Here is a 13,658-nt window from a genome sequence, read left to right on the forward strand (position 1 = left end):
CAATAATTACATTAAATGTAATTGAACTAAATACTCCAATCAAAAGACACGAGGTAGACTGGATTAAAAAAAAAAAAAAAGAACCTAAAATTTGCTGCCTACAGGAGACTCAATTCAGGGCTATAGACACACACAGATTGAATGTGAAGGGGTGGGAAAAGATATTTCATGCAAATGGAAATGACATAAAAATGGGGTAGAAATACTCACATCAGACAAAATAGACTTTAAAACAAAGTCCATAAAGAAAGACAAAGAAGGGCTTTCCTTCTGCCGCAAACCCTTGCACCCTTCCTTTCCAACCCATGCGAGCAGAATGGCTCCCACAAGGAAGGGTGATGAGAAGAAGGGCCAGTCCACCATGGTGACCAGAGAATACATGATCAACATTCACAAGTGCATCCATGGAGTAGGTTTCAATTAGCACGTGCCTTGGGCACTCAAGGAAATCCGGAAATTTGCCATGAAGGAGATGGGAACTCCAGATGTATGCATTGACACCAGACTCAACAAAGCTGTGTGGGCCAAAGGAATAAAGAATGTCCCGTAGTGTATCTGTGTGCAGTTGCCCAGAAAATGTAATGAAGATGAAGATTCACCAAACAAGCTCTATACATTGGTTATCTATGTACCTGACACTACTTAAAAAAAAATCTACAGTTAATGTGGATGAGAATGAATTGCTGATTTTCTATAAAGTTCTGGAACTGCTAAGAAAAAAAACAAAAAACAAAAAACGGAAAGATGAAGGACATTATATAGTGATAAAGAAATCAAGACAAGAAGAGGATATTACACTCATTAACATATATGCATCCAATTTAGGAGCACCTAAATATATAAAACAAACATTAACAGACATGAAGGGAGAAATGGTCAATAATACAATAATAATAGAAGACTTTAACAATCCTCTAAGATCAATTGACATCTTATAGACAGAAAATCAATAAGACAACAGAGGTCCTACATGACACGATACTCCAATTGCACTTAATTGATGTCTACAGAACACCAAATCCAAATACACAGTCTTTTCAAGAGCACATGAAAAATGCTCTACGATAGACCACATATGTGGTCACAAAAGAAGCCTCAACAAATTCAAGAGGAAAGAAATTGTATTAAGCATCTTTTCTGACCACAATGGTGTGAAACTCAAAATCAACCACAGAAAGAAAAGCAGGGAAAGAACAAACACATGGAAACTAAACAGCCTGCTACAAAACCCCTCAATGGGTCAATGATGAAATCAAAGAAGAAATCAGAGAATAACTCGAAAGATGACAATGAAAACACAACCTTACAAAATCTATGGGATGCAGCAAAAGCAATTCTAAGAGGGAAGTTCATACAGGCCTTCTTCAACAAATAAGAAAAATCTCAAATAATCTAACCTACCACCTGAAAGACTTAGAAAAAGAAGAACCACCCAGGACTCCTGCTCCTGGGCATATATCCAGAAGGAACCCTACTTCAGAATGACACCTGCACCCCAATGTTCATAGCAGCACTATTTACAATACCCAAGACATGGAAACAGCCTAAATGTCCATCAACAGATGACTGGATAAAGAAGAAGTGGTATATTTATACAATGGAATACTACTCAGCCATGAAAAAGAATAAATGCCATTTGGAGCTACATGGATGGCCCTGGAGAATGTCATTCTAAGTGAAGTAAGCCAGAAAGAGAAAGAAAAATACCATATGAAATCGCTCATATATGGAATCTAAAAGAAAACAAACAAACAAACAAAACATAAATACAAAACAGAAACAGACTCACAGACATAGAATACAAACTGGTGGTTGCCAAGGGGGTGAGGGGTGGGAAGGGATAGACTGGGATTTCAAAATGTAGAATAGATAAACAAGATTATACTGTGTAGCATCGGGAAATATATACAAGATCTTATGGTAGCTCACAGAGAAAATAATGTGACAATGAATATATATATATATATATATGTTCGTGTATAATTGAAAAATTGAGCTCTACACTGGAATTTGACACAACATTGTCAAATTATTATAAGTCAATAAAAATGTTTTTAAAAAAAAGAAAAAAGAAAAAGAAGAACAAACACAAAGGCCCAAATCAGCCAAAGGAAGGACACAATAAAGATCAGAGAGAAAATAAGTAAAATAAAGACTGAAAAACAATTTTAAAAATGAATGAAAACAAAGGCTAGTTTTTCAAAATGACAAAAACAACAAACCTCTAGCCAAGCTCACTAAGAAGAAGAGAGAGAGGACCCAAATAAACAAAATAAGAAATAAAATGAAAGAGGAGAAATAACAACTGATACTACAGAAATACCGAAAAAAAAAAAAATCACGAGAATACTATGAACAATTATATGGCAACAAATTGAACAACCTAGAAGAAACAGACAAGCTTCTAGAAAAATATAGCCTGCCAAAACTGAGTCAAGAAGAATCATATAATTTGAACAGACCAATCATAGAAGTGAAATAGAATTTGTGATTAAAAAAAAAAAACAAACTCCCTGCAAACAAAAGTTCAGGACCAGACAGCCTCTCTGGGGAATTCTACCAAACATGCGAAGAATTTATGCTTGTCCTGCTCAAACTATTCAAAAAAACTGAAGAGGAGGGGACATTCCTAGATTTATTCTGTGACGCCACCATCACCATAATACCGAAACCAGACAAAGATACTACCAAAAAAACGACAGGCCAATGTCTTTGTTGACTATAGATACAGAAATCGTCAACAAAATATCAGCAAATGGAATCTATCAATACATAAAAAGGATCATACACCATGATCAAGTTGGTTTCATTCCAGGAAGCATAAGGATATTTCAAAATACACAAAATCAATGTGATACACCACATTAACAAAAGGAAAGACAAAAAATACATGATCGTTGCAACAGGTGCAGAAAAAACATTTGATAAAATTCAACATCCATTCATGACAAAAATTCTCACTGAAGTGGGTATAGAGGGAACATATCGCCACATAATAAAAGCCACTTATGACAACCCAGAGCCAACATAATACTCAAGGGTGAAAAATGGAAAGCCTTCCCGCTAAATTCAGGAATGATACAAGGGTAACCACTCTCACCACTTCTTTTCAACATAGTAGTGGAGGTTCTGGACACAGCACTAAGACAAGAAAAAGAAATAAAATGTATACAAGTTGGAAGGGAAGCAGTGAAATTATCACTATTTGTAGATGACATGATACTCCATATAGAGAACCCTAAAGTCTCCACACAAAAAACTATTAGAACTAATACATGAATTCAGCAAGGTATCAGGACACAAGATTAATATACAGAAACCTGTTGCATTTCTCTACACTAACAATGAAACACCAGAAAGAGAAAGTAAAAAAAAAAAAAATCCACTTTAAAATTGTGTCACAAAAAATTAAAATGTAGGAATAAACGTATATGCTTAAAACTATAAAATGTTGATAAAGGAAATTGAAGATAATTCAAAGCAATGGAAAGATACCCCATGCTTTTGGATGGGAAGAATTAATATTGTTTAAATGACAATACCACCCAAAGTAATCTACAGATTGAATGCAGTTCCAGTCAGTATACCTGTTATGTTTTTAACAGAACTAGAACAAATCATTCTGAAATTTATATAGAACCGCAAAGACCTAGAGTTGCCAAAGCAATCCTGAGGAAAAAGAATAAAGGTGGAGGCATAACCGTTCCAGACTTCACACTATTCCACAAAGCTCTAGTAATCAAAACAGTTTGATATTGGCACACAAAAAAAGACAGATAGATCAATGGAATAGAATGGAGAGCCCAGAAATAAACCCATACACCTATGATCAATTAATCTATGATAAAGCAGGCAGAAATATACAATGGAGAAAAGATAGTCAATTTCTTCAACAAGTGTTGGGAAAGCTGGACAGCTATGTGTAAATCACATACACAGAAATAAACTCAAACTGGTTTAAAGGCCTAAGTATAAGACATGACACCATAAAACTCCTGGAGGAGAACATGGGAAAAACATTCTTGGACGTAAGTAAATCATAGCAACATTTTTTCATATCAGTCCCTCAAGACAAAATAAATAAAAGCAAAGATAAATGAATGGAATCTAATCAAACTTAAAGACTTTTGCACCGTATAGGAAACCATAAACAAAATGAAAAAACAACCTAGCAATCCCACTCCTGGGCATATATCCAGAAGGAACCCTAATTCAAAAAGACTCCTGCACCCCAATGTTCATAGCAGCACTATTTACAATAGCCAAGTCATGGAAACAACCTAAATGTCCATCGACAGATGACTGGATAAAGAAGTCATGGTGTATTTATACAATGGAATACTATTAAACCATAAAAATGACAACATAATGCCATTTGCAGCAACATGGATAGCCCTGGAGAATGTCATTCTAAGTGAAGTCAGCCAGAAAGAGAAAGAAAAATACCATATGAGATCGCTCATATGTGAAGTCTTAAAAAAAAAAAAAAAAGATGACAAATGAACTTAAATATAAAACAGAAACAGACTTACAGACATAGAATACAGACTTGTGGTTGCCGGGAGATGGGGGTGGGTGGGAAGGGACAGACTGGGAGTTTGAGATTTGTAGATACTGACTGGTATATATAGAATAGATAAACAAGTTTATACTGTATAGCTCAAGGAAATATATTCAATATCTTGTCGTAGCTCATGGTGAAAAAGAATAAGAAAATGAATATATGTACATTCATGTATGACTGAAAAATTGTGCTATACACCAGAAATTGACACAGCATTGTAAACTGATTATAACTCAATTAAAAAGAATCCCATTGGCATGGTTGTTAATATAAAAAAAAGAAAAAACAATCTATGAAATGGCAGAAAATACTTGCAAATGATGCAACTGACAAGGAGTTAATATCCAAAATATAAAAACAGCACATACAATTCAATATCAAAAAAACAAACAACCCAATCAAAAAATGGGCAGAAGACGTAAGTAGATATTTTTCCAAAGAACACATAGAGATGGCCAACAGGCACATGAAAAGATGCTCACTATCAATAATTATTAGAGAAATGCAAATTGAAACCACAATGGGGTAGCACCTCATGGGGTTCAGCGTGACTATCATCAAAAAGTCTACAAATAAGAAATGTTGGAGAGGATATGGAGAAAAGGTAACCCTCTTACACAGCTGTTAGGAATGCATACTGGTGCAGCTTCTATGGAAAACAGTGGAGATTCCTTAAAATGCTAAAAATAAAGTTACTCTATGATCCAGCAACCCCACTCCTGGGTGTATATCTGGAAAAGACAAAAACCCTAATTCAAAAAGACACCTGCACCCCACTGTTCATAGCAGCACTATTTACAATAGCCAAGATGTAGAAACAACCCAAGTGCCTGTCAACAGATGGTTGGTTTAAGAAAATATGCTCTATATACAATGGGATATTAGTCAGTCATAAAAAAGAATGAAATAAGCCATTTGTAGCCACATGGGTGGGCCTACAGGACATGGTACTTAGTGAAGTAAGTGAGACAGAAAAAGACAAATGCTGTATGATATTTGGAATCTCAAAACTAATACAAATGAATCTACATGCAAAACAGAAACAGATTCACAGACATAAAAAACAAACTTATGTTTACCAACGGGGAAAGTTGGGGGCTGGATAAATGAGTATGGCATTGACAAAGTACTGTACATAAAATAGATGAGCAATGAGGATTTACTGTACAGCACAGGGAATTATATTCAACACCCTGTAATAACCTATGATGAAAAATAATCAGAAGAACGTATATAACTGAATCACTCTGCTGTACACTGGAAACCAACACAATACTGTAAATCAACTACACTTCAACATATAGAGATGTATGTGAGGGTTTCTGGACTCTATTTTCTATTCCATTGGTCTATATGTCTGTCTGTATGCTAGTACCACACTTTTTTGATTACTGTATCTTTGTAGTTAGTTTTGAAATAAGGATGTGTGACCTCTCCAGCTTGGTACTTTATTTTCAAGACTGTTTTGCTTGTATAATTATTGTTCTTTGAGATTCCAAATGAAGTTTAGGATGGATTCTTCTATTTCTGTAGAAAATGGCTTGGGATTTTGATGGGGACTTTACTCAATCTGTAGATTGCTTTGGTAGTATTGATATCTTTGTAATATTAAGATCTCCAATGTGAATGTGGGATGTCTTTCCATTTATATCTTAATTTTTTTCATTGTTGTTTTATAGTTTTCAGTGTTCACATGTTTTGCCTTTTTGGATAAATTTATTTCTAAATATTTTTCTTTTTGATGCAAATATCAATAGAATTGATTTCTCAATTTCTCTTTGTATTATTCATTGTTAGTATATGTAAATACAACTGACTTTTTTTTTTAACCTCTTGATTGAGTATGATCAACTTAAAAATGCTGCACAACTTGATTAGCTTGGAAATAAGATACACTTGTGAAGCCATTACCACAATCAAGGCCATAAACTTACGTATGACCTTCTAAAGTCTCCTCTCACTCCATTCATTTATTAATTTTAGTATTTATTTATCTATTTATTCATTATATATTTTTCTTTTGTGATAAGAGCACTTACCATGAGATCTACTTTCTTAGCAAATTAAGTATGCCATATGTCATTGTTAACGCAGGCCTTATGTTGTATAGTAGATCTCCAGAACTTACTTAATGTGCATAACTGACACTCTATACCATTTGTCCAACCAACACCTCTTTACTTTACCCACTTCCTAGCCCCTCATAACCACCATTCTATGCTCTGGTTCTAAATTTGCCCGTTTTAAATTCCTCATAAAAGTAGGATAATGCAGTATGTGTCATTCTGTGTCTGGGTTATTCCACTTAGCGTATTGTCCTGCAGGTACATCTGAATTGTCCCAAATGGCAGGATTTGCTGCTTTTTAAAGGCTGACTAATATTTCATTGTATTTATATGCCACATTTTCTTTGCCCATTCATCCATTGACAGACATTTAGTATGTGTCCATATTGAGATTATGGTGAGTAATGTTGCAATGAACATGGGAGTACACATATCTCTTTGAGATTCTGACTTGAGTACTTTTGGATATATACCCAGAAGTGGGATGACTGAATCACATGGTATTTCTATGTTTAGTTTTTTGAAGAACTGGCATAGATTTTGCATAGTGGCTGTATTAATGTGCACTCCCAGCAGCAGTGTACAAGGCATCCCATTTCTCAGCATCCTTGCCAACACTTGCTGTCTTTTGTTTTTGGGTAATAGCCATACTAATGGGTGAGAAGTGATATCTCATTGATTTTTGTCGTTTGCATTTTCTTGATGATTAGTGATGGTGAACATCTTTTCATATACCTGTTTGTATAAAGGAAGACTTTTGTACGTCTTCTTTTGAATAATGTGTATTGATGTCCTTTGCCCATTTGTTAATGGTTCCTTTTGGATTTTGGATATTAACCTTTTATCGGACCTATGGTTTGCAAGTATTTCTCCCATCCCATAGGTTGTTTTACATTTTGTTGACTGTTTCTTTTGCTGTGCAGCAGCCTTTTAGTTTGATATATTTGTATTTGTCTATTCTTTCGATGTCATATCCAATAAATCATCCCCAAGTCCAATGTTTTTATGCTTTCTTCTATGAGTTTTATGGTTACAGGTTTTATGTTTATGTCTTCAATCCACTTTAAGTAGTTTTTGTGTATAATTTGGGATAAGGATGCAGCTTCATTCTTCTGCATGTTTATATCCTGTTCTCCCTTCACTGTTTATTAAAGAGACTATCCTTTCCAAATTTTTTGTTCTTGATATGCTTTTTGAAGATCAGTTGACTGTACATGCATGGACTTACTTCTGAGCTCTCTGCCATGTTCCAATGTTTTATATGTTTCTTTTAATGCCAGTGCCATAGCTTTGTATAATATATTTTGAAATCAGTAAGTGTAATGCCTCCAACTTTTTTCTTGTGTAAAAGTTCATTGGACATGCAGGGTGTTTCATGGTTCCAAATGAATTCTAGGATTATTTTTTCTATTTCTGCAAAGAATGCCATAGGGGTTTTGATAAGGATTGTACTGAAACTGTAGATCACTTTGGGTAGTATGGATATTTTAGCAATATTAATTCTTTCAATCCATGAACATGGGATGCCCTTCCAATTATTTGTGTCTTTAATTTCTTTCATCAATGTTAAAACAATGTTAAAATGTACAAATTTTTCACCTCCTTGGTTAAGTTTATTCCTAAGTATTTTACTTTTTGATGCTATTGCAAATAAAATTGTTTTCTTACTTTCCTTTTTGACTAGATTTTGTGTGGGTATAGAAATGCAACTTTATTGTATTAATTTGTTATATTACACTGATAGAGTTTCATATGTTGAACCATCCTTGCATTCCAGGAATAAATTCACTTGGTCATGGTGTATAATCCTCTTCTATGTTTCTGTGTTCTGTTTTTTAGTATTGTGTTGAGGATTTTTGTATCAATATAGGATGTATATTTTGTGTCAATAAAGGTTATTGATCTGCAGTTTTCTTATGGTGTTTTTGTCAGGCTTTAGTATTGGGCTAATGTTAACCTAATAAAATCAGAGGTACTTTTTAACTTTTTGTAAGAGTTAGAGAAGGATTGGAGTTAGTTTAACTAACATTTAAATGTTTGGTAAAATGTACGAATATGTAGCTAGTCCATGGTTTTTTGGGGGGAATATTTTTTGATTCCTAATTCAATGTCTTTACTTGTAGATCTATTCAGATTTTCTGTTTCTTCATTATTCAGTTATGGATGATAGTATGTTTCCAGGATTTTTTTTTACTTAGGCTTTCCAATTTGTTGGTGTACAACTGTTCTAGTATTCTCTTAAAATTCTTTTTGTTTCTGCAAAATCAGTAGTACTGTCCCCACTTTTATTTCTGAATTTAATTTTTTAATGTATACTTTTATTTTTTATACAGTGATATTTATTTATTTAGGTTTTTTTTTGGTAAGGGGAGGTAATTAGGTTTATTTATTTATTTACATTTAGAGGAGATACTGGGGATTGAACTCAGGACTTCATGCATGCTAAGCAAGTGCTCTGCCACTTGAGCTATACTTGCCCACCTTTTATTTCTATTTTAGTAATTTGAGTCTTGTTTCCTTTTTTCTTAGTGAGTTTAATAAAAGGTTTGTTAATTTTGTTGATCGTTCCAAGAATCAATTTTTATTTCATTAACATTTCTCTATCTATTCTCTATTTTTTTATTTGCTCTTATCTTTGCTATTTCCTTCCTTTTTCTAGCTTTGAGTTTGGTTTGCTGTTCATTTTGTTGTTGTTCCTTAAGACATAGAGTCAGGTTATTAATTTGAGATCTTTCTTTTTCTTTAACATAGATACTTATATAAGTATGGTATAAAATTCCATCTTAGCCCTGACTTTGCTGCATAAGTTTTAGCCTGTTGTTTTTATTTTTATCAAGGTGTTTTCTAATTCCTCTTGTGATTTCTTGTTTAATCTGTTGGTTTAAGAGTGTGTTGTCTAGTTTCCACATATTTGTGAACTTTCCATTTTCCTTCTATTTTTGGTGTCTGGTTGGATTCCATTGTGATCATAAAAGTAACTCTGGAGATTAAAGATGATTTCAATGTTTTAAAATTTATTAAGGCTTTTTTTGGTGGCCTAACATATGGTCTGTTCTGAACAATGTTCCATGTGCACTTGAGAAGAATGTGTATTCTGCTGTTACTGAATGGAGTGTTCTGTATGTGTCTTTGTGGACTACTATATATTGGTACACAAGGGATGTTGTAGTCATCAAGCCATCATCCACTGCAGCTGCCCTTGATTTTTCAACATGAGGGGATTCAGAATGGAGGAAAGCAGGATACTGGCCCTAGATAATTCAGGTGCACATCAAAGGAATGATTTCTATGAGCCCAGACTTTTGCAGCTTCCCATATATAGGAAAGTGGTAAATTAATTAACTCAAGATGTCTGATTTTTCTTTAATTAACAGTAATATTCTGATGTTCTGACTACCTGATTTTTGTTGTGAAAACTCTTACATATCTTAGTTTCTCCCCTAGCTCTTTGGAGCAGTCCCTCAAAGCTATCTGAGAGGCTGTGGGGCTTTAGTCCTCAGAAAGTCCGCCATATAAAATATAATTCTCAACTTTTAGGTTGTGCTTTTTCTTCAGTCAACAGTTTTGGCGACCATCACAAAGGGACCCAGAGCAGACTTCTCTCCCTTGCCTGAACTCTATGGGGATCCACAGCCTGATACCAGCAGAGGCCTTTTGGGCCCATCTGCCTCCTCAGAGAGCCCAGGTCAATTTGGGTGAGTCTCTCCTGGTCCTCATACATCCCATTATTGGCTGATGATCTTAAGTTTTATTCAGGGATGTTAAAAACTCCTCTCTGGAGGAGTAGATTGTCCTTGAAACTTGATTTGGGTTATCCTCAGTTGAAAGACACTGAGCAGATTTTGCTCAATTTAGACACTGAGTGGGCTATCCTCAGTTAAAAGACTGCGAAGTCTTTGCTCAGTTGAAAGACACTAAGTAGGGTTGAGCTGGGTTTTTCCTTGAATTGGCTATTTTAAGTAGGGCTTATCAAAATAAATGTGAATATATCTCATGAGAGCTTTCAGCTCCACAGAAGGGACATCTCCTCCTGGTCAATAATGGCTTTCTTGGGCAACTGAGGAGCTTGCGAGAGTGATGGAGGGAGGTCCACATACCATGCAGACTTCTCTATAGGAAAACCCACTCATTTTAATTATCTTGACAAACTAACCTCAGAATGGGGAACAGCTTTCTAAACAAAAGAGAGAGAAATGATAGATTGCCTCCAGCTATACCCCAGCCAGGTTTATGTAGGTACAAAACTTAACACTTCTAAGTATGTACTTAATTGTGAATTAAAGAAAATCTTGCCCTGAAAAATGACTAAGATGGGGGCTCTTCTATTGTATACCGAGCAGTCAAGTTAGAAAAAGTTGGCTTGATAAAACATCTTCTCAGAATTCTGACCTTAAAGAAACAAAAGCCCTTCTGGGGGGGGGGGGGACTTGCATTTCTCTTCCTGTGCCTTTGAGATGCAAATGCTCTCCCTGACCTCCTACGTGGTTTGTGTGTGTACGTTGTGCATGTGTTTTGAGGACTTGGTCTCTGCCGTCCAGAAGATACATGTATGGTGTACACTTGGCAGACAATCAAATACTTTGGGATACTGACTAATCTTTGGTCTGACTGTTCCAACTCTGGGGCTTTTTGCCGTCTTAACCTTTGTCTTGTCCGACAGCACAATAAAGGTCTTCACTTTCTGAGACAATTCTTGGGAGTAAACGTTCTGGATCTTCTTTAGGCAACATCCTTCACACTCCCTTGTGGGGAAGCCCCTTGCATCTTACTGGTTCGAGTCAGAATTAAGGTATATCTCATTAGTGGCCAGATTATGAATCCTTTTAGATTGGAGAAACTTCTAAAGTGGTAAATATTTTAGAGTACTCTCGTTATAAACAGCTGTTTTATTGGCACCTATAAAAAACAAATTGAAAGGTGGAAATTGTGTATATATATCGCAGTTAAGTTAACCTAGGAGCTCCCTTAATTTAAAACAAAGAAACAAAATTGGTTTGGGGAAGCCTTATTTATGGCCTCTGCTTCCCTTCAATAAGTCTTAAGGATGCTAAAAAAAAAAAAAAAAAAAATTAGAATGTTAATATGCTAATTGGGTTGATTCACAAGGAAATAAGAAAAATCTTAAGAGAACGTCTAGCGACTTTTCCCCAGCAAGGTGGAAATTTTAAACGGACTCATTCCAAAAGGATAAAGAAATCTCTAGATGGTTATTAAGAAATGGGAAAAATAAAAAGACGTTATTGGGATTAAAACAAACAGTTTTGATACAACACTATTTAAGGTTGAATGGATCAAAGGGACCACCCCCCAACCCTGGTCCCAATACTAAAGGGCCCAAGACTAGTCTGCCCTATTTATAAATATATATATATTTATATTTATATTTATATTTATATTTATATATATGTATATTTTAAAGGCTGATGGAAAATTACACTGAGATATCTGAGCAACAATTACTTGGGGTGACAGGCCAATTAATCAAGTTTAAAGATTTACAAAAGGGCCTGAGTCCCTTGGTTCGAACCCTCACTGGGAACCCCAGAACCTTTTTTACCAAGTAGATAAAATGGGGGATTGAAAAATAAGGAAAGCTTTTAGGACTCCTTGTAAGACCAAGACGTGTTGATTGGGTCCAACGTTAAAGGTATAAACGTTGATAGAATTGAGATGAAAGTTTATAAAAAATGGTATGTTTTAATGGGCTTTATATAAGATGGTTATGTTGTGGGAGATTCGGTTCTTGCCTCGTGCAGGAAGGAGTTCAAGAGCAAGGCTTGGTAAGGTGAAAGCAAGTTTATTTAGAGAGGTACCCACTCCATACACAGAATGTGGTCCATCTCAGAAAGGTGAGAGGGAGAGAGACCGAGAGGTGTGGGGTGTTTAAAGTAACACCTTTTATGGTCAGCCCTGGAACCGCCATGGCGCCTGTGGGTGCGCCATGAGGCTCAAGGTCAACGGGAAGTCGAGTCTCCCGCCATCTTGGTTCTAACCAGTTTGCCCTCAATGGCTGTGTCATTCCTTCAATGGTGGTGCCCTGCCCCATTCCCTCCCACTTCAGTTACCTTTCTTTTGCTTAATTATATTTTGAGATAGACATGTTTCAGTAGGGAATGTTTCCCTTGCTTGATATTATAAGGCAGGGACTATGAATCTGCCCCTCAGGAAATATTAATTAAACATACTAAAGGAAGCCAGTAGGGTTAATTGAACCCATAATATATAAAGACTGAGAGCAATATTCAGGGGCTAATAAAAATAATAGTAGACATTTTGCTCTCGGTCTAACCTGTGCACCCAGAAAGAGGGCCTTTGTTGAATGCCTTATACAAGCTTTTGAAGGCATGGCAAATTAAACTCTTAAAGTTTTAGAACATAGAACTCTTGATTTTCAGCTTAGCTGGAGAGCTTCTCACTGATATTAAAAAAGAAGCATATTAAAGAAAATATAGTTGGACAAATGAATCTTTGGATGTCATTCAGGTGACAGACCAGTTCTTTGGGAAATTAAAAGCAACTGTCTTTGTCTTGCAAATCTTTTTACAAATCAGAAATGTAAATACAACTCACAGTGACCTGAGACAGAGCCTCATTTGCTCAATCAAGTAAAACCTAAAGCTAAAGGAGAAGAAAAAGGGAAAGGCCCCCTCACCCAAAATCTCACAGTTTCCTTAAGGTTTGACCAAGAACAGATAGAAATCATTAAGAGTCTTTTCCACAAACAGTAAAGCCTTAGCAAGCAAATTTAATTTATTCCAACTGTTATTTGTAAACTAGTAAGTTTATTTTATAATATCTGATTCATAAATAAGTTTTTAGAGTGAAGGTATGAGATCTCTAGTTTTGCCTGTTTATATGTCTGTGTAAACACATTATACGTATAGTATGTCTCTACCTCCAGAGAGTTCTATCAAAATTAAAATTATAAAATAGCTCTATTTACTTGACTTAAAAGTAAGCACTTACAAATTAAATATTTCTGAAAAGGAAACTGGCTAGAATGAATATCAGGTTCACATGATTTAGGA

At 35.2% G+C, this 13,658-nt stretch overlaps 1 protein-coding gene and 1 pseudogene across 2 annotated transcripts in view; both read left to right on the top strand.

Moving 5' to 3' along the window:
* URGCP (upregulator of cell proliferation) overlaps window positions 1–13,658 on the top strand; it is an 88,257-nt gene that overhangs the window by 42,721 nt on the left and 31,878 nt on the right. Inside the window, exon 2 of one of the 2 annotated variants that reach the window (XM_074358617.1) lies at window positions 10,186–10,325. The exons of the other annotated variant lie outside the window; for it this stretch is intronic. The gene's annotated coding sequence lies outside the window, so the exon portion shown is untranslated. The remainder of the gene's footprint in view (window positions 1–10,185; window positions 10,326–13,658) is intronic. 2 annotated transcript variants of the gene reach the window in all.
* Window positions 317–1,720, top strand: LOC141576129 (large ribosomal subunit protein eL31-like; annotated as a pseudogene).

Source organism: Camelus bactrianus, chromosome 36, assembly GCF_048773025.1.
Source record: "Camelus bactrianus isolate YW-2024 breed Bactrian camel chromosome 36, ASM4877302v1, whole genome shotgun sequence".
Lineage (NCBI taxonomy): Eukaryota > Metazoa > Chordata > Mammalia > Artiodactyla > Camelidae > Camelus > Camelus bactrianus.